A 19168-nucleotide genomic window follows, 5' to 3' on the forward strand; every position below is an offset into this window, starting at 1 on the left:
GGGACGTTTCCTCCCTGCCTAGCTGAAGAAAGAGCCTGCCCTGCCCGATGGGGAGCACAGAGACCCCAACCACCACCACCACCACCCCCACCAGCACCACCAGCACCACGACCACCGCCACCACCATGTAGGCGGCCGGGGAGGGGTCGGGGACGGCGGGGAAGGGGCAGGGGCGGCGGCGGCCTTCCCCGGCCCCTGCCCCCAAGGCGCGGGGCTGCGGCTACCGAGGCCGGCCTCACAGGGCCTCTGGGTCGGGGCCAGGGGCCGTGGTCTGGGGGCCGGGGGCCGTGGTGAGGGTCGGCGGTGGGCGGGGGGGGCCTTCCCTCTCTCTGTCCCGGGGGCTCGGGCCCCCTACGACGACTGGGGACCTCCTCTCTCGCGAGCGAGTCTGGGAGACACGGCACCTCTTAACCAAGAGGTGCCCGGAGGCGGCGCGGATTCCCCTATGGCCCGGGCGGTGGCCTCCGCGGCGCCGGGGCAGGAGGGTGGTGCGGGGGGTGGGGGCTGGGGGTGGGGGGCGAGTCGGGAGGAGCTGGTCACCGTCCTGGGCAGGGGGTGGGGGTGGCGGGGTCCCGCAAGGAGCAGGAAGAGGAAAGCAGCCGAGCCGGCGGCTGCGGGCAAAAGGACGAAGCGGCCAAAAAGCCTACAGCACCCGGTATTCCCAGGCGGTCTCCCATCCAAGTACTAACCAGGCCCGACCCTGCTTAGCTTCCGAGGTCAGACGAGATCGGGCGCGTTCAGGGTGGTATGGCCGTAGACGCGGGAGGCGGCTTCCAGAGGCCTCAAGAGCCTGTGCCTCGCCTCCAGGCCCCTCTCCCCTGGGGCGCGCGGCTGGGCCGCGCCCCTCTCTGTGAGCTGCGACACCCCCGTCCCGCCCCCACCCCCGCTGAGCCCTCCACCTGCCCCCTGCCCCACCTGCGCAGGTTCCAGCGGGCAGGGCGAAGGCACCTGCGTCGCACAGGGTGACGTTTCCTCCCCGCCGAGCTGAAGTAGGGACGTGCCCTGCCCCGGTGGGGGTGGGTGGCGTGGACAGAGCCCCCACCCCGTAGGATCGCGAGGAGGGGGCGTGGAGGGCGGTAACGGGGCCCTGGCGGCAGCGGCCTTCCCAGGCACCTCCCCCCAGGGGGCGCTGCTGGGGCTGCCGGGGCCGGCCTCGGATCGTTTTGCTTCCAGTGAAGCACGCTTCGTATACGTTTTGTTTTCTTCATCACCTCTTTTTATTGTGGTTCCATTAGACAGACGTGCCCCGCAGCCTCCCCCACGGCCCCACGGCGGGCTGCCGCCCGCCTCCACCCCCGCCCAAACACACACCTATGTGTGGCATAGGTTTCTGACCCCACGTTCTCAGATCTCAGACACCGTCGTCATCTTGCGTGTGTGTCCGCCGCGCGCGTGTGTGCGTTTAAGTGGTCTCGGCGGGCATTTCCACGGCTCGCACGATACATGTATTCCACGAAGGAATGCAGAGACAAGGATGCCTCACAGTTAAGACCGAACCCCAACGCGGCTACGCACTGACAATGCACTGCGCTCAGAGTCATTTTCACGTACGAGCTTCCAAACTCCCTACCAGTCAGTAAAGTCACTTTCCCGCCGTTACTAACGGGGTCGGGGTGGGGGTCGGGGGTGGGGGCGCGAGAAAAACCCTTTAGAAGCTAGCGAGGAGGAGAAAACTTGCTGGAAAACCTTCGGGTCTGCGCGGCCCAAACAAAGACAGAGTGACAACACCGTGTCCATAACCGTGTTCCTTAAGGTATTTCAAACGCACCCCTGACAGCTCCGGGAAGCGCATTCGTAGCTCCATCGCCTCGTGTATTTAAGTTCCCTTCACTGAAGCGACACTGCACCTATTGCGCCAAGTGAACTGGGACCAATGTGCTTAGAAAGGTGGCACTCAGCGTAGAACTGGACACAACGGCTGATGACAGGTGTTTGAAAACGAGGCTCTCACGGAGAGCGCCAAATGCGTGGCCTGCGAGTATTTTGTCCGCTTGCTTCTGAATTTGGAGGCCCTTGTGGCCCTTGCAGGCCTACGTAGAGAAGCCAAGAGTAGAACCCCTGACAAAAAGGGAAAAAAAAAAAAAAAAAAAAAAAAGAGATCTTAGGACGAGAGATAGAAAGATGGGCCCCGTCATAAGTTTCACTGACCACGGGGAGTGGAGAGGGGCGGGTCCCCCTCCTGGGTCTGGAGAGCTCCACCTGGAGCAAGAAGATGAAAGCGCCCTGGCCCGGCGACAGGGGGCGGGTGACGGGTGGGCTGGGGGCCGAAGGAGAGGCCTTCCAAAAAGCCTACAGCACCCGGTATTCCCAGGCGGTCTCCCATCCAAGTACTAACCAGGCCCGACCCTGCTTAGCTTCCGAGGTCAGACGAGATCGGGCGCGTTCAGGGTGGTATGGCCGTAGACGCGGGAGGCGGCTTCCAGAGGCCTCAAGAGCCTGTGCCTCGCCTCCAGGCCCCTCTCCCCTGGGGCGCGCGGCTGGGCCGCGCCCCTCTCTGTGAGCTGCGACACCCCCGTCCCGCCCCCACCCCCGCTGAGCCCTCCACCTGCCCCCTGCCCCACCTGCGCAGGTTCCAGCGGGCAGGGCGAAGGCACCTGCGTCGCACAGGGTGACGTTTCCTCCCCGCCGAGCTGAAGTAGGGACGTGCCCTGCCCCGGTGGGGGTGGGTGGCGTGGACAGAGCCCCCACCCCGTAGGATCGCGAGGAGGGGGCGTGGAGGGCGGTAACGGGGCCCTGGCGGCAGCGGCCTTCCCAGGCACCTCCCCCCAGGGGGCGCTGCTGGGGCTGCCGGGGCCGGCCTCGGATCGTTTTGCTTCCAGTGAAGCACGCTTCGTATACGTTTTGTTTTCTTCATCACCTCTTTTTATTGTGGTTCCATTAGACAGACGTGCCCCGCAGCCTCCCCCACGGCCCCACGGCGGGCTGCCGCCCGCCTCCACCCCCGCCCAAACACACACCTATGTGTGGCATAGGTTTCTGACCCCACGTTCTCAGATCTCAGACACCGTCGTCATCTTGCGTGTGTGTCCGCCGCGCGCGTGTGTGCGTTTAAGTGGTCTCGGCGGGCATTTCCACGGCTCGCACGATACATGTATTCCACGAAGGAATGCAGAGACAAGGATGCCTCACAGTTAAGACCGAACCCCAACGCGGCTACGCACTGACAATGCACTGCGCTCAGAGTCATTTTCACGTACGAGCTTCCAAACTCCCTACCAGTCAGTAAAGTCACTTTCCCGCCGTTACTAACGGGGTCGGGGTGGGGGTCGGGGGTGGGGGCGCGAGAAAAACCCTTTAGAAGCTAGCGAGGAGGAGAAAACTTGCTGGAAAACCTTCGGGTCTGCGCGGCCCAAACAAAGACAGAGTGACAACACCGTGTCCATAACCGTGTTCCTTAAGGTATTTCAAACGCACCCCTGACAGCTCCGGGAAGCGCATTCGTAGCTCCATCGCCTCGTGTATTTAAGTTCCCTTCACTGAAGCGACACTGCACCTATTGCGCCAAGTGAACTGGGACCAATGTGCTTAGAAAGGTGGCACTCAGCGTAGAACTGGACACAACGGCTGATGACAGGTGTTTGAAAACGAGGCTCTCACGGAGAGCGCCAAATGCGTGGCCTGCGAGTATTTTGTCCGCTTGCTTCTGAATTTGGAGGCCCTTGTGGCCCTTGCAGGCCTACGTAGAGAAGCCAAGAGTAGAACCCCTGACAAAAAGGGAAAAAAAAAAAAAAAAAAAAAAAGAGATCTTAGGACGAGAGATAGAAAGATGGGCCCCGTCATAAGTTTCACTGACCACGGGGAGTGGAGAGGGGCGGGTCCCCCTCCTGGGTCTGGAGAGCTCCACCTGGAGCAAGAAGATGAAAGCGCCCTGGCCCGGCGACAGGGGGCGGGTGACGGGTGGGCTGGGGGCCGAAGGAGAGGCCTTCCAAAAAGCCTACAGCACCCGGTATTCCCAGGCGGTCTCCCATCCAAGTACTAACCAGGCCCGACCCTGCTTAGCTTCCGAGGTCAGACGAGATCGGGCGCGTTCAGGGTGGTATGGCCGTAGACGCGGGAGGCGGCTTCCAGAGGCCTCAAGAGCCTGTGCCTCGCCTCCAGGCCCCTCTCCCCTGGGGCGCGCGGCTGGGCCGCGCCCCTCTCTGTGAGCTGCGACACCCCCGTCCCGCCCCCACCCCCGCTGAGCCCTCCACCTGCCCCCTGCCCCACCTGCGCAGGTTCCAGCGGGCAGGGCGAAGGCACCTGCGTCGCACAGGGTGACGTTTCCTCCCCGCCGAGCTGAAGTAGGGACGTGCCCTGCCCCGGTGGGGGTGGGTGGCGTGGACAGAGCCCCCACCCCGTAGGATCGCGAGGAGGGGGCGTGGAGGGCGGTAACGGGGCCCTGGCGGCAGCGGCCTTCCCAGGCACCTCCCCCCAGGGGGCGCTGCTGGGGCTGCCGGGGCCGGCCTCGGATCGTTTTGCTTCCAGTGAAGCACGCTTCGTATACGTTTTGTTTTCTTCATCACCTCTTTTTATTGTGGTTCCATTAGACAGACGTGCCCCGCAGCCTCCCCCACGGCCCCACGGCGGGCTGCCGCCCGCCTCCACCCCCGCCCAAACACACACCTATGTGTGGCATAGGTTTCTGACCCCACGTTCTCAGATCTCAGACACCGTCGTCATCTTGCGTGTGTGTCCGCCGCGCGCGTGTGTGCGTTTAAGTGGTCTCGGCGGGCATTTCCACGGCTCGCACGATACATGTATTCCACGAAGGAATGCAGAGACAAGGATGCCTCACAGTTAAGACCGAACCCCAACGCGGCTACGCACTGACAATGCACTGCGCTCAGAGTCATTTTCACGTACGAGCTTCCAAACTCCCTACCAGTCAGTAAAGTCACTTTCCCGCCGTTACTAACGGGGTCGGGGTGGGGGTCGGGGGTGGGGGCGCGAGAAAAACCCTTTAGAAGCTAGCGAGGAGGAGAAAACTTGCTGGAAAACCTTCGGGTCTGCGCGGCCCAAACAAAGACAGAGTGACAACACCGTGTCCATAACCGTGTTCCTTAAGGTATTTCAAACGCACCCCTGACAGCTCCGGGAAGCGCATTCGTAGCTCCATCGCCTCGTGTATTTAAGTTCCCTTCACTGAAGCGACACTGCACCTATTGCGCCAAGTGAACTGGGACCAATGTGCTTAGAAAGGTGGCACTCAGCGTAGAACTGGACACAACGGCTGATGACAGGTGTTTGAAAACGAGGCTCTCACGGAGAGCGCCAAATGCGTGGCCTGCGAGTATTTTGTCCGCTTGCTTCTGAATTTGGAGGCCCTTGTGGCCCTTGCAGGCCTACGTAGAGAAGCCAAGAGTAAAACCCCTGACAAAAAGGGAAAAAAAAAAAAAAAAAAAAAAAAAGAGATCTTAGGACGAGAGATAGAAAGATGGGCCCCGTCATAAGTTTCACTGACCACGGGGAGTGGAGAGGGGCGGGTCCCCCTCCTGGGTCTGGAGAGCTCCACCTGGAGCAAGAAGATGAAAGCGCCCTGGCCCGGCGACAGGGGGCGGGTGACGGGTGGGCTGGGGGCCGAAGGAGAGGCCTTCCAAAAAGCCTACAGCACCCGGTATTCCCAGGCGGTCTCCCATCCAAGTACTAACCAGGCCCGACCCTGCTTAGCTTCCGAGATCAGACGAGATCGGGCGCGTTCAGGGTGGTATGGCCGTAGACGCGGGAGGCGGCTTCCAGAGGCCTCAAGAGCCTGTGCCTCGCCTCCAGGCCCCTCTCCCCTGGCGGCGCCCGGCCGGCCGCGCCCCTCTCTGGGTCGCTGCCCCCGAGCCCTCCACCTGCCCCCTGCCCCACCTGCTCAGGTTCCAGCGGGCAGGGCCAAGGCACCTCCCCCGGAGGGGACGTTTCCTCCCTGCCTAGCTGAAGAAAGAGCTTGCCCTGCCCGATGGGGAGCACAGAGACCCCAACCACCACCACCACCCCCCCCACCAGCACCACCAGCACCACGACCACCGCCACCACCATGTAGGCGGCCGGGGAGGGGTCGGGGACGGCGGGGAAGGGGCAGGGGCGGCGGCGGCCTTCCCCGGCCCCTGCCCCCAAGGCGCGGGGCTGCGGCTACCGAGGCCGGCCTCACAGGGCCTCTGGGTCGGGGCCAGGGGCCGTGGTCTGGGGGCCGGGGGCCGTGGTGAGGGTCGGCGGTGGGCGGGGGGGGCCTTCCCTCTCTCTGTCCCGGGGGCTCGGGCCCCCTACGACGACTGGGGACCTCCTCTCTCGCGAGCGAGTCTGGGAGACACGGCACCTCTTAACCAAGAGGTGCCCGGAGGCGGCGCGGATTCCCCTATGGCCCGGGCGGTGGCCTCCGCGGCGCCGGGGCAGGAGGGTGGTGCGGGGGGTGGGGGCTGGGGGTGGGGGGCGAGTCGGGAGGAGCTGGTCACCGTCCTGGGCAGGGGGTGGGGGTGGCGGGGTCCCGCAAGGAGCAGGAAGAGGAAAGCAGCCGAGCCGGCGGCTGCGGGCAAAAGGACGAAGCGGCCAAAAAGCCTACAGCACCCGGTATTCCCAGGCGGTCTCCCATCCAAGTACTAACCAGGCCCGACCCTGCTTAGCTTCCGAGGTCAGACGAGATCGGGCGCGTTCAGGGTGGTATGGCCGTAGACGCGGGAGGCGGCTTCCAGAGGCCTCAAGAGCCTGTGCCTCGCCTCCAGGCCCCTCTCCCCTGGGGCGCGCGGCTGGGCCGCGCCCCTCTCTGTGAGCTGCGACACCCCCGTCCCGCCCCCACCCCCGCTGAGCCCTCCACCTGCCCCCTGCCCCACCTGCGCAGGTTCCAGCGGGCAGGGCGAAGGCACCTGCGTCGCACAGGGTGACGTTTCCTCCCCGCCGAGCTGAAGTAGGGACGTGCCCTGCCCCGGTGGGGGTGGGTGGCGTGGACAGAGCCCCCACCCCGTAGGATCGCGAGGAGGGGGCGTGGAGGGCGGTAACGGGGCCCTGGCGGCAGCGGCCTTCCCAGGCACCTCCCCCCAGGGGGCGCTGCTGGGGCTGCCGGGGCCGGCCTCGGATCGTTTTGCTTCCAGTGAAGCACGCTTCGTATACGTTTTGTTTTCTTCATCACCTCTTTTTATTGTGGTTCCATTAGACAGACGTGCCCCGCAGCCTCCCCCACGGCCCCACGGCGGGCTGCCGCCCGCCTCCACCCCCGCCCAAACACACACCTATGTGTGGCATAGGTTTCTGACCCCACGTTCTCAGATCTCAGACACCGTCGTCATCTTGCGTGTGTGTCCGCCGCGCGCGTGTGTGCGTTTAAGTGGTCTCGGCGGGCATTTCCACGGCTCGCACGATACATGTATTCCACGAAGGAATGCAGAGACAAGGATGCCTCACAGTTAAGACCGAACCCCAACGCGGCTACGCACTGACAATGCACTGCGCTCAGAGTCATTTTCACGTACGAGCTTCCAAACTCCCTACCAGTCAGTAAAGTCACTTTCCCGCCGTTACTAACGGGGTCGGGGTGGGGGTCGGGGGTGGGGGCGCGAGAAAAACCCTTTAGAAGCTAGCGAGGAGGAGAAAACTTGCTGGAAAACCTTCGGGTCTGCGCGGCCCAAACAAAGACAGAGTGACAACACCGTGTCCATAACCGTGTTCCTTAAGGTATTTCAAACGCACCCCTGACAGCTCCGGGAAGCGCATTCGTAGCTCCATCGCCTCGTGTATTTAAGTTCCCTTCACTGAAGCGACACTGCACCTATTGCGCCAAGTGAACTGGGACCAATGTGCTTAGAAAGGTGGCACTCAGCGTAGAACTGGACACAACGGCTGATGACAGGTGTTTGAAAACGAGGCTCTCACGGAGAGCGCCAAATGCGTGGCCTGCGAGTATTTTGTCCGCTTGCTTCTGAATTTGGAGGCCCTTGTGGCCCTTGCAGGCCTACGTAGAGAAGCCAAGAGTAAAACCCCTGACAAAAAGGGAAAAAAAAAAAAAAAAAAAAAAAAAGAGATCTTAGGACGAGAGATAGAAAGATGGGCCCCGTCATAAGTTTCACTGACCACGGGGAGTGGAGAGGGGCGGGTCCCCCTCCTGGGTCTGGAGAGCTCCACCTGGAGCAAGAAGATGAAAGCGCCCTGGCCCGGCGACAGGGGGCGGGTGACGGGTGGGCTGGGGGCCGAAGGAGAGGCCTTCCAAAAAGCCTACAGCACCCGGTATTCCCAGGCGGTCTCCCATCCAAGTACTAACCAGGCCCGACCCTGCTTAGCTTCCGAGATCAGACGAGATCGGGCGCGTTCAGGGTGGTATGGCCGTAGACGCGGGAGGCGGCTTCCAGAGGCCTCAAGAGCCTGTGCCTCGCCTCCAGGCCCCTCTCCCCTGGCGGCGCCCGGCCGGCCGCGCCCCTCTCTGGGTCGCTGCCCCCGAGCCCTCCACCTGCCCCCTGCCCCACCTGCTCAGGTTCCAGCGGGCAGGGCCAAGGCACCTCCCCCGGAGGGGACGTTTCCTCCCTGCCTAGCTGAAGAAAGAGCTTGCCCTGCCCGATGGGGAGCACAGAGACCCCAACCACCACCACCACCCCCCCCACCAGCACCACCAGCACCACGACCACCGCCACCACCATGTAGGCGGCCGGGGAGGGGTCGGGGACGGCGGGGAAGGGGCAGGGGCGGCGGCGGCCTTCCCCGGCCCCTGCCCCCAAGGCGCGGGGCTGCGGCTACCGAGGCCGGCCTCACAGGGCCTCTGGGTCGGGGCCAGGGGCCGTGGTCTGGGGGCCGGGGGCCGTGGTGAGGGTCGGCGGTGGGCGGGGGGGGCCTTCCCTCTCTCTGTCCCGGGGGCTCGGGCCCCCTACGACGACTGGGGACCTCCTCTCTCGCGAGCGAGTCTGGGAGACACGGCACCTCTTAACCAAGAGGTGCCCGGAGGCGGCGCGGATTCCCCTATGGCCCGGGCGGTGGCCTCCGCGGCGCCGGGGCAGGAGGGTGGTGCGGGGGGTGGGGGCTGGGGGTGGGGGGCGAGTCGGGAGGAGCTGGTCACCGTCCTGGGCAGGGGGTGGGGGTGGCGGGGTCCCGCAAGGAGCAGGAAGAGGAAAGCAGCCGAGCCGGCGGCTGCGGGCAAAAGGACGAAGCGGCCAAAAAGCCTACAGCACCCGGTATTCCCAGGCGGTCTCCCATCCAAGTACTAACCAGGCCCGACCCTGCTTAGCTTCCGAGGTCAGACGAGATCGGGCGCGTTCAGGGTGGTATGGCCGTAGACGCGGGAGGCGGCTTCCAGAGGCCTCAAGAGCCTGTGCCTCGCCTCCAGGCCCCTCTCCCCTGGGGCGCGCGGCTGGGCCGCGCCCCTCTCTGTGAGCTGCGACACCCCCGTCCCGCCCCCACCCCCGCTGAGCCCTCCACCTGCCCCCTGCCCCACCTGCGCAGGTTCCAGCGGGCAGGGCGAAGGCACCTGCGTCGCACAGGGTGACGTTTCCTCCCCGCCGAGCTGAAGTAGGGACGTGCCCTGCCCCGGTGGGGGTGGGTGGCGTGGACAGAGCCCCCACCCCGTAGGATCGCGAGGAGGGGGCGTGGAGGGCGGTAACGGGGCCCTGGCGGCAGCGGCCTTCCCAGGCACCTCCCCCCAGGGGGCGCTGCTGGGGCTGCCGGGGCCGGCCTCGGATCGTTTTGCTTCCAGTGAAGCACGCTTCGTATACGTTTTGTTTTCTTCATCACCTCTTTTTATTGTGGTTCCATTAGACAGACGTGCCCCGCAGCCTCCCCCACGGCCCCACGGCGGGCTGCCGCCCGCCTCCACCCCCGCCCAAACACACACCTATGTGTGGCATAGGTTTCTGACCCCACGTTCTCAGATCTCAGACACCGTCGTCATCTTGCGTGTGTGTCCGCCGCGCGCGTGTGTGCGTTTAAGTGGTCTCGGCGGGCATTTCCACGGCTCGCACGATACATGTATTCCACGAAGGAATGCAGAGACAAGGATGCCTCACAGTTAAGACCGAACCCCAACGCGGCTACGCACTGACAATGCACTGCGCTCAGAGTCATTTTCACGTACGAGCTTCCAAACTCCCTACCAGTCAGTAAAGTCACTTTCCCGCCGTTACTAACGGGGTCGGGGTGGGGGTCGGGGGTGGGGGCGCGAGAAAAACCCTTTAGAAGCTAGCGAGGAGGAGAAAACTTGCTGGAAAACCTTCGGGTCTGCGCGGCCCAAACAAAGACAGAGTGACAACACCGTGTCCATAACCGTGTTCCTTAAGGTATTTCAAACGCACCCCTGACAGCTCCGGGAAGCGCATTCGTAGCTCCATCGCCTCGTGTATTTAAGTTCCCTTCACTGAAGCGACACTGCACCTATTGCGCCAAGTGAACTGGGACCAATGTGCTTAGAAAGGTGGCACTCAGCGTAGAACTGGACACAACGGCTGATGACAGGTGTTTGAAAACGAGGCTCTCACGGAGAGCGCCAAATGCGTGGCCTGCGAGTATTTTGTCCGCTTGCTTCTGAATTTGGAGGCCCTTGTGGCCCTTGCAGGCCTACGTAGAGAAGCCAAGAGTAAAACCCCTGACAAAAAGGGAAAAAAAAAAAAAAAAAAAAAAAAAGAGATCTTAGGACGAGAGATAGAAAGATGGGCCCCGTCATAAGTTTCACTGACCACGGGGAGTGGAGAGGGGCGGGTCCCCCTCCTGGGTCTGGAGAGCTCCACCTGGAGCAAGAAGATGAAAGCGCCCTGGCCCGGCGACAGGGGGCGGGTGACGGGTGGGCTGGGGGCCGAAGGAGAGGCCTTCCAAAAAGCCTACAGCACCCGGTATTCCCAGGCGGTCTCCCATCCAAGTACTAACCAGGCCCGACCCTGCTTAGCTTCCGAGATCAGACGAGATCGGGCGCGTTCAGGGTGGTATGGCCGTAGACGCGGGAGGCGGCTTCCAGAGGCCTCAAGAGCCTGTGCCTCGCCTCCAGGCCCCTCTCCCCTGGCGGCGCCCGGCCGGCCGCGCCCCTCTCTGGGTCGCTGCCCCCGAGCCCTCCACCTGCCCCCTGCCCCACCTGCTCAGGTTCCAGCGGGCAGGGCCAAGGCACCTCCCCCGGAGGGGACGTTTCCTCCCTGCCTAGCTGAAGAAAGAGCTTGCCCTGCCCGATGGGGAGCACAGAGACCCCAACCGCCACCACCACCCCCCCCACCAGCACCACCAGCACCACGACCACCGCCACCACCATGTAGGCGGCCGGGGAGGGGTCGGGGACGGCGGGGAAGGGGCAGGGGCGGCGGCGGCCTTCCCCGGCCCCTGCCCCCAAGGCGCGGGGCTGCGGCTACCGAGGCCGGCCTCACAGGGCCTCTGGGTCGGGGCCAGGGGCCGTGGTCTGGGGGCCGGGGGCCGTGGTGAGGGTCGGCGGTGGGCGGGGGGGGCCTTCCCTCTCTCTGTCCCGGGGGCTCGGGCCCCCTACGACGACTGGGGACCTCCTCTCTCGCGAGCGAGTCTGGGAGACACGGCACCTCTTAACCAAGAGGTGCCCGGAGGCGGCGCGGATTCCCCTATGGCCCGGGCGGTGGCCTCCGCGGCGCCGGGGCAGGAGGGTGGTGCGGGGGGTGGGGGCTGGGGGTGGGGGGCGAGTCGGGAGGAGCTGGTCACCGTCCTGGGCAGGGGGTGGGGGTGGCGGGGTCCCGCAAGGAGCAGGAAGAGGAAAGCAGCCGAGCCGGCGGCTGCGGGCAAAAGGACGAAGCGGCCAAAAAGCCTACAGCACCCGGTATTCCCAGGCGGTCTCCCATCCAAGTACTAACCAGGCCCGACCCTGCTTAGCTTCCGAGGTCAGACGAGATCGGGCGCGTTCAGGGTGGTATGGCCGTAGACGCGGGAGGCGGCTTCCAGAGGCCTCAAGAGCCTGTGCCTCGCCTCCAGGCCCCTCTCCCCTGGGGCGCGCGGCTGGGCCGCGCCCCTCTCTGTGAGCTGCGACACCCCCGTCCCGCCCCCACCCCCGCTGAGCCCTCCACCTGCCCCCTGCCCCACCTGCGCAGGTTCCAGCGGGCAGGGCGAAGGCACCTGCGTCGCACAGGGTGACGTTTCCTCCCCGCCGAGCTGAAGTAGGGACGTGCCCTGCCCCGGTGGGGGTGGGTGGCGTGGACAGAGCCCCCACCCCGTAGGATCGCGAGGAGGGGGCGTGGAGGGCGGTAACGGGGCCCTGGCGGCAGCGGCCTTCCCAGGCACCTCCCCCCAGGGGGCGCTGCTGGGGCTGCCGGGGCCGGCCTCGGATCGTTTTGCTTCCAGTGAAGCACGCTTCGTATACGTTTTGTTTTCTTCATCACCTCTTTTTATTGTGGTTCCATTAGACAGACGTGCCCCGCAGCCTCCCCCACGGCCCCACGGCGGGCTGCCGCCCGCCTCCACCCCCGCCCAAACACACACCTATGTGTGGCATAGGTTTCTGACCCCACGTTCTCAGATCTCAGACACCGTCGTCATCTTGCGTGTGTGTCCGCCGCGCGCGTGTGTGCGTTTAAGTGGTCTCGGCGGGCATTTCCACGGCTCGCACGATACATGTATTCCACGAAGGAATGCAGAGACAAGGATGCCTCACAGTTAAGACCGAACCCCAACGCGGCTACGCACTGACAATGCACTGCGCTCAGAGTCATTTTCACGTACGAGCTTCCAAACTCCCTACCAGTCAGTAAAGTCACTTTCCCGCCGTTACTAACGGGGTCGGGGTGGGGGTCGGGGGTGGGGGCGCGAGAAAAACCCTTTAGAAGCTAGCGAGGAGGAGAAAACTTGCTGGAAAACCTTCGGGTCTGCGCGGCCCAAACAAAGACAGAGTGACAACACCGTGTCCATAACCGTGTTCCTTAAGGTATTTCAAACGCACCCCTGACAGCTCCGGGAAGCGCATTCGTAGCTCCATCGCCTCGTGTATTTAAGTTCCCTTCACTGAAGCGACACTGCACCTATTGCGCCAAGTGAACTGGGACCAATGTGCTTAGAAAGGTGGCACTCAGCGTAGAACTGGACACAACGGCTGATGACAGGTGTTTGAAAACGAGGCTCTCACGGAGAGCGCCAAATGCGTGGCCTGCGAGTATTTTGTCCGCTTGCTTCTGAATTTGGAGGCCCTTGTGGCCCTTGCAGGCCTACGTAGAGAAGCCAAGAGTAAAACCCCTGACAAAAAGGGAAAAAAAAAAAAAAAAAAAAAAAAAGAGATCTTAGGACGAGAGATAGAAAGATGGGCCCCGTCATAAGTTTCACTGACCACGGGGAGTGGAGAGGGGCGGGTCCCCCTCCTGGGTCTGGAGAGCTCCACCTGGAGCAAGAAGATGAAAGCGCCCTGGCCCGGCGACAGGGGGCGGGTGACGGGTGGGCTGGGGGCCGAAGGAGAGGCCTTCCAAAAAGCCTACAGCACCCGGTATTCCCAGGCGGTCTCCCATCCAAGTACTAACCAGGCCCGACCCTGCTTAGCTTCCGAGATCAGACGAGATCGGGCGCGTTCAGGGTGGTATGGCCGTAGACGCGGGAGGCGGCTTCCAGAGGCCTCAAGAGCCTGTGCCTCGCCTCCAGGCCCCTCTCCCCTGGCGGCGCCCGGCCGGCCGCGCCCCTCTCTGGGTCGCTGCCCCCGAGCCCTCCACCTGCCCCCTGCCCCACCTGCTCAGGTTCCAGCGGGCAGGGCCAAGGCACCTCCCCCGGAGGGGACGTTTCCTCCCTGCCTAGCTGAAGAAAGAGCTTGCCCTGCCCGATGGGGAGCACAGAGACCCCAACCACCACCACCACCCCCCCCACCAGCACCACCAGCACCACGACCACCGCCACCACCATGTAGGCGGCCGGGGAGGGGTCGGGGACGGCGGGGAAGGGGCAGGGGCGGCGGCGGCCTTCCCCGGCCCCTGCCCCCAAGGCGCGGGGCTGCGGCTACCGAGGCCGGCCTCACAGGGCCTCTGGGTCGGGGCCAGGGGCCGTGGTCTGGGGGCCGGGGGCCGTGGTGAGGGTCGGCGGTGGGCGGGGGGGGCCTTCCCTCTCTCTGTCCCGGGGGCTCGGGCCCCCTACGACGACTGGGGACCTCCTCTCTCGCGAGCGAGTCTGGGAGACACGGCACCTCTTAACCAAGAGGTGCCCGGAGGCGGCGCGGATTCCCCTATGGCCCGGGCGGTGGCCTCCGCGGCGCCGGGGCAGGAGGGTGGTGCGGGGGGTGGGGGCTGGGGGTGGGGGGCGAGTCGGGAGGAGCTGGTCACCGTCCTGGGCAGGGGGTGGGGGTGGCGGGGTCCCGCAAGGAGCAGGAAGAGGAAAGCAGCCGAGCCGGCGGCTGCGGGCAAAAGGACGAAGCGGCCAAAAAGCCTACAGCACCCGGTATTCCCAGGCGGTCTCCCATCCAAGTACTAACCAGGCCCGACCCTGCTTAGCTTCCGAGGTCAGACGAGATCGGGCGCGTTCAGGGTGGTATGGCCGTAGACGCGGGAGGCGGCTTCCAGAGGCCTCAAGAGCCTGTGCCTCGCCTCCAGGCCCCTCTCCCCTGGGGCGCGCGGCTGGGCCGCGCCCCTCTCTGTGAGCTGCGACACCCCCGTCCCGCCCCCACCCCCGCTGAGCCCTCCACCTGCCCCCTGCCCCACCTGCGCAGGTTCCAGCGGGCAGGGCGAAGGCACCTGCGTCGCACAGGGTGACGTTTCCTCCCCGCCGAGCTGAAGTAGGGACGTGCCCTGCCCCGGTGGGGGTGGGTGGCGTGGACAGAGCCCCCACCCCGTAGGATCGCGAGGAGGGGGCGTGGAGGGCGGTAACGGGGCCCTGGCGGCAGCGGCCTTCCCAGGCACCTCCCCCCAGGGGGCGCTGCTGGGGCTGCCGGGGCCGGCCTCGGATCGTTTTGCTTCCAGTGAAGCACGCTTCGTATACGTTTTGTTTTCTTCATCACCTCTTTTTATTGTGGTTCCATTAGACAGACGTGCCCCGCAGCCTCCCCCACGGCCCCACGGCGGGCTGCCGCCCGCCTCCACCCCCGCCCAAACACACACCTATGTGTGGCATAGGTTTCTGACCCCACGTTCTCAGATCTCAGACACCGTCGTCATCTTGCGTGTGTGTCCGCCGCGCGCGTGTGTGCGTTTAAGTGGTCTCGGCGGGCATTTCCACGGCTCGCACGATACATGTATTCCACGAAGGAATGCAGAGACAAGGATGCCTCACAGTTAAGACCGAACCCCAACGCGGCTACGCACTGACAATGCACTGCGCTCAGAGTCATTTTCACGTACGAGCTTCCAAACTCCCTACCAGTCAGTAAAGTCACTTTCCCGCCGTTACTAACGGGGTCGGGGTGGGGGGTCGGGGGTGGGGGCGCGAGAAAAACCCTTTAGAAGCTAGCGAGGAGGAGAAAACTTGCTGGAAAACCTTCGGGTCTGCGCGGCCCAAACAAAGACAGAGTGACAACACCGTGTCCATAACCGTGTTCCTTAAGGTATTTCAAACGCACCCCTGACAGCTCCGGGAAGCGCATTCGTAGCTCCATCGCCTCGTGTATTTAAGTTCCCTTCACTGAAGCGACACTGCACCTATTGCGCCAAGTGAACTGGGACCAATGTGCTTAGAAAGGTGGCACTCAGCGTAGAACTGGACACAACGGCTGATGACAGGTGTTTGAAAACGAGGCTCTCACGGAGAGCGCCAAATGCGTGGCCTGCGAGTATTTTGTCCGCTTGCTTCTGAATTTGGAGGCCCTTGTGGCCCTTGCAGGCCTACGTAGAGAAGCCAAGAGTAAAACCCCTGACAAAAAGGGGGAAAAAAAAAAAAAAAAAAAAAAAAAGAGATCTTAGGACGAGAGATAGAAAGATGGGCCCCGTCATAAGTTTCACTGACCACGGGGAGTGGAGAGGGGCGGGTCCCCCTCCTGGGTCTGGAGAGCTCCACCTGGAGCAAGAAGATGAAAGCGCCCTGGCCCGGCGACAGGGGGCGGGTGACGGGTGGGCTGGGGGCCGAAGGAGAGGCCTTCCAAAAAGCCTACAGCACCCGGTATTCCCAGGCGGTCTCCCATCCAAGTACTAACCAGGCCCGACCCTGCTTAGCTTCCGAGATCAGACGAGATCGGGCGCGTTCAGGGTGGTATGGCCGTAGACGCGGGAGGCGGCTTCCAGAGGCCTCAAGAGCCTGTGCCTCGCCTCCAGGCCCCTCTCCCCTGGCGGCGCCCGGCCGGCCGCGCCCCTCTCTGGGTCGCTGCCCCCGAGCCCTCCACCTGCCCCCTGCCCCACCTGCTCAGGTTCCAGCGGGCAGGGCCAAGGCACCTCCCCCGGAGGGGACGTTTCCTCCCTGCCTAGCTGAAGAAAGAGCTTGCCCTGCCCGATGGGGAGCACAGAGACCCCAACCACCACCACCACCCCCCCCCACCAGCACCACCAGCACCACGACCACCGCCACCACCATGTAGGCGGCCGGGGAGGGGTCGGGGACGGCGGGGAAGGGGCAGGGGCGGCGGCGGCCTTCCCCGGCCCCTGCCCCCAAGGCGCGGGGCTGCGGCTACCGAGGCCGGCCTCACAGGGCCTCTGGGTCGGGGCCAGGGGCCGTGGTCTGGGGGCCGGGGGCCGTGGTGAGGGTCGGCGGTGGGCGGGGGGGGCCTTCCCTCTCTCTGTCCCGGGGGCTCGGGCCCCCTACGACGACTGGGGACCTCCTCTCTCGCGAGCGAGTCTGGGAGACACGGCACCTCTTAACCAAGAGGTGCCCGGAGGCGGCGCGGATTCCCCTATGGCCCGGGCGGTGGCCTCCGCGGCGCCGGGGCAGGAGGGTGGTGCGGGGGGTGGGGGCTGGGGGTGGGGGGCGAGTCGGGAGGAGCTGGTCACCGTCCTGGGCAGGGGGTGGGGGTGGCGGGGTCCCGCAAGGAGCAGGAAGAGGAAAGCAGCCGAGCCGGCGGCTGCGGGCAAAAGGACGAAGCGGCCAAAAAGCCTACAGCACCCGGTATTCCCAGGCGGTCTCCCATCCAAGTACTAACCAGGCCCGACCCTGCTTAGCTTCCGAGGTCAGACGAGATCGGGCGCGTTCAGGGTGGTATGGCCGTAGACGCGGGAGGCGGCTTCCAGAGGCCTCAAGAGCCTGTGCCTCGCCTCCAGGCCCCTCTCCCCTGGGGCGCGCGGCTGGGCCGCGCCCCTCTCTGTGAGCTGCGACACCCCCGTCCCGCCCCCACCCCCGCTGAGCCCTCCACCTGCCCCCTGCCCCACCTGCGCAGGTTCCAGCGGGCAGGGCGAAGGCACCTGCGTCGCACAGGGTGACGTTTCCTCCCCGCCGAGCTGAAGTAGGGACGTGCCCTGCCCCGGTGGGGGTGGGTGGCGTGGACAGAGCCCCCACCCCGTAGGATCGCGAGGAGGGGGCGTGGAGGGCGGTAACGGGGCCCTGGCGGCAGCGGCCTTCCCAGGCACCTCCCCCCAGGGGGCGCTGCTGGGGCTGCCGGGGCCGGCCTCGGATCGTTTTGCTTCCAGTGAAGCACGCTTCGTATACGTTTTGTTTTCTTCATCACCTCTTTTTATTGTGGTTCCATTAGACAGACGTGCCCCGCAGCCTCCCCCACGGCCCCACGGCGGGCTGCCGCCCGCCTCCACCCCCGCCCAAACACACACCTATGTGTGGCATAGGTTTCTGACCCCACGTTCTCAGATCTCAGACACCGTCGTCATCTTGCGTGTGTGTCCGCCGCGCGCGTGTGTGCGTTTAAGTGGTCTCGGCGGGCATTTCCACGGCTCGCACGATACATGTATTCCACGAAGGAATGCAGAGACAAGGATGCCTCACAGTTAAGACCGAACCCCAACGCGGCTACGCACTGACAATGCACTGCGCTCAGAGTCATTTTCACGTACGAGCTTCCAAACTCCCTACCAGTCAGTAAAGTCACTTTTCCCGCCGTTACTAACGGGGTCGGGGTGGGGGTCGGGGGGTGGGGGCGCGAGAAAAACCCTTTAGAAGCTAGCGAGGAGGAGAAAACTTGCTGGAAAACCTTCGGGTCTGCGCGGGCCCAAACAAAGACAGAGTGACAACACCGTGTCCATAACCGTGTTCCTTAAGGTATTTCAAACGCACCCCTGACAGCTCCGGGAAGCGCATTCGTAGCTCCATCGCCTCGTGTATTTAAGTTCCCTTCACTGAAGCGACACTGCACCTATTGCGCCAAGTGAACTGGGACCAATGTGCTTAGAAAGGTGGCACTCAGCGTAGAACTGGACACAACGGCTGATGACAGGTGTTTGAAAACGAGGCTCTCACGGAGAGCGCCAAATGCGTGGCCTGCGAGTATTTTGTCCGCTTGCTTCTGAATTTGGAGGCCCTTGTGGCCCTTGCAGGCCTACGTAGAGAAGCCAAGAGTAAAAACCCCTGACAAAAAGGGAAAAAAAAAAAAAAAAAAAAAAAAAAAAGAGATCTTAGGACGAGAGATAGAAAGATGGGCCCCGTCATAAGTTTCACTGACCACGGGGGAGTGGAGAGGGGCGGGTCCCCCTCCTGGGTCTGGAGAGCTCCACCTGGAGCAAGAAGATGAAAGCGCCCTGGCCCGGCGACAGGGGGCGGGTGACGGGTGGGCTGGGGGCCGAAGAGAGGCCTTCCAAAAAGCCTACAGCACCCGGTATTCCCAGGCGGTCTCCCATCCAAGTACTAACCAGGCCCGACCCTGCTTAGCTTCCGAGATCAGACGAGATCGGGCGCGTTCAGGGTGGTATGGCCGTAGACGCGGGAGGCGCTTCCAGAGGCCTCAAGAGCCTGTGCCTCGCCTCAGGCCCCTCTCCCCTGGCGGCGCCCGGCCGGCCGCGCCCCTCTCTGGGTCGCTGCCCCCGAGCCCTCCACCTGCCCCCTGCCCCACCTGCTCAGGTTCCAGCGGGCAGGGCCAAGGCACCTCCCCCGGAGGGGACGTTTCCTCCCTGCCTAGCTGAAGAAAGAGCTTGCCCTGCCCGATGGGGAGCACAGAGACCCCAACCACCACCACCACCCCCCCCACCAGCACCACCAGCACCACGACCACCGCCACCACCATGTAGGCGGCCGGGGAGGGGTCGGGGACGGCGGGGAAGGGGCAGGGGCGGCGGCGGCCTTCCCCGGCCCCTGCCCCCAAGGCGCGGGGCTGCGGCTACCGAGGCCGGCCTCACAGGCCTCTGGGTCGGGGCCAGGGGCCGTGGTCTGGGGGCCGGGGGCCGTGGTGAGGGTCGGCGGTGGGCGGGGGGGGCCTTCCCTCTCTCTGTCCCGGGGGCTCGGGCCCCCTACGACGACTGGGGACCTCCTCTCT

General features: G+C 64.6%; 14 non-coding genes across 14 annotated transcripts; all 14 read right to left on the minus strand.

The window, feature by feature from the left end:
* Positions 1–640: 640 nt before the first annotated feature.
* LOC149992620 (5S ribosomal RNA) lies at positions 641–759 on the minus strand. Its single transcript, XR_016508365.1, has one exon. It is a non-coding gene; the product is annotated as a 5S ribosomal RNA (ribosomal RNA).
* Positions 760–2286: 1527 nt separating this feature from the next.
* On the minus strand, positions 2287–2405 carry LOC149992621 (5S ribosomal RNA). The gene has a single exon (XR_016508367.1). It is a non-coding gene; the product is annotated as a 5S ribosomal RNA (ribosomal RNA).
* A 1526-nt stretch (positions 2406–3931) lies between these two features.
* On the minus strand, positions 3932–4050 carry LOC149992622 (5S ribosomal RNA). Its single transcript, XR_016508368.1, has one exon. It is a non-coding gene; the product is annotated as a 5S ribosomal RNA (ribosomal RNA).
* Positions 4051–5578: 1528 nt separating this feature from the next.
* Positions 5579–5697, minus strand: LOC149992623 (5S ribosomal RNA). The gene has a single exon (XR_016508404.1). It is a non-coding gene; the product is annotated as a 5S ribosomal RNA (ribosomal RNA).
* Positions 5698–6513: 816 nt separating this feature from the next.
* On the minus strand, positions 6514–6632 carry LOC149992624 (5S ribosomal RNA). Its single transcript, XR_016508369.1, has one exon. It is a non-coding gene; the product is annotated as a 5S ribosomal RNA (ribosomal RNA).
* A 1528-nt stretch (positions 6633–8160) lies between these two features.
* Positions 8161–8279, minus strand: LOC149992625 (5S ribosomal RNA). The gene has a single exon (XR_016508405.1). It is a non-coding gene; the product is annotated as a 5S ribosomal RNA (ribosomal RNA).
* An 816-nt stretch (positions 8280–9095) lies between these two features.
* On the minus strand, positions 9096–9214 carry LOC149992626 (5S ribosomal RNA). The gene has a single exon (XR_016508370.1). It is a non-coding gene; the product is annotated as a 5S ribosomal RNA (ribosomal RNA).
* Positions 9215–10742: 1528 nt separating this feature from the next.
* On the minus strand, positions 10743–10861 carry LOC149992627 (5S ribosomal RNA). The gene has a single exon (XR_016508406.1). It is a non-coding gene; the product is annotated as a 5S ribosomal RNA (ribosomal RNA).
* An 816-nt stretch (positions 10862–11677) lies between these two features.
* LOC149992628 (5S ribosomal RNA) lies at positions 11678–11796 on the minus strand. The gene has a single exon (XR_016508371.1). It is a non-coding gene; the product is annotated as a 5S ribosomal RNA (ribosomal RNA).
* Positions 11797–13324: 1528 nt separating this feature from the next.
* On the minus strand, positions 13325–13443 carry LOC149992629 (5S ribosomal RNA). The gene has a single exon (XR_016508407.1). It is a non-coding gene; the product is annotated as a 5S ribosomal RNA (ribosomal RNA).
* Positions 13444–14259: 816 nt separating this feature from the next.
* On the minus strand, positions 14260–14378 carry LOC149992630 (5S ribosomal RNA). Its single transcript, XR_016508372.1, has one exon. It is a non-coding gene; the product is annotated as a 5S ribosomal RNA (ribosomal RNA).
* A 1531-nt stretch (positions 14379–15909) lies between these two features.
* LOC149992631 (5S ribosomal RNA) lies at positions 15910–16028 on the minus strand. Its single transcript, XR_016508408.1, has one exon. It is a non-coding gene; the product is annotated as a 5S ribosomal RNA (ribosomal RNA).
* Positions 16029–16845: 817 nt separating this feature from the next.
* LOC149992632 (5S ribosomal RNA) lies at positions 16846–16964 on the minus strand. The gene has a single exon (XR_016508373.1). It is a non-coding gene; the product is annotated as a 5S ribosomal RNA (ribosomal RNA).
* Positions 16965–18499: 1535 nt separating this feature from the next.
* LOC149992633 (5S ribosomal RNA) lies at positions 18500–18618 on the minus strand. The gene has a single exon (XR_016508409.1). It is a non-coding gene; the product is annotated as a 5S ribosomal RNA (ribosomal RNA).
* Between the last annotated feature and the right edge of the window lie 550 nt (positions 18619–19168).

The sequence above is a fragment of the Furipterus horrens genome, unplaced genomic scaffold, assembly GCF_987537825.1.
Source record: "Furipterus horrens unplaced genomic scaffold, mFurHor1.1.pri manual_scaffold_15, whole genome shotgun sequence".
Classification (NCBI taxonomy): Eukaryota; Metazoa; Chordata; class Mammalia; order Chiroptera; family Furipteridae; genus Furipterus; species Furipterus horrens.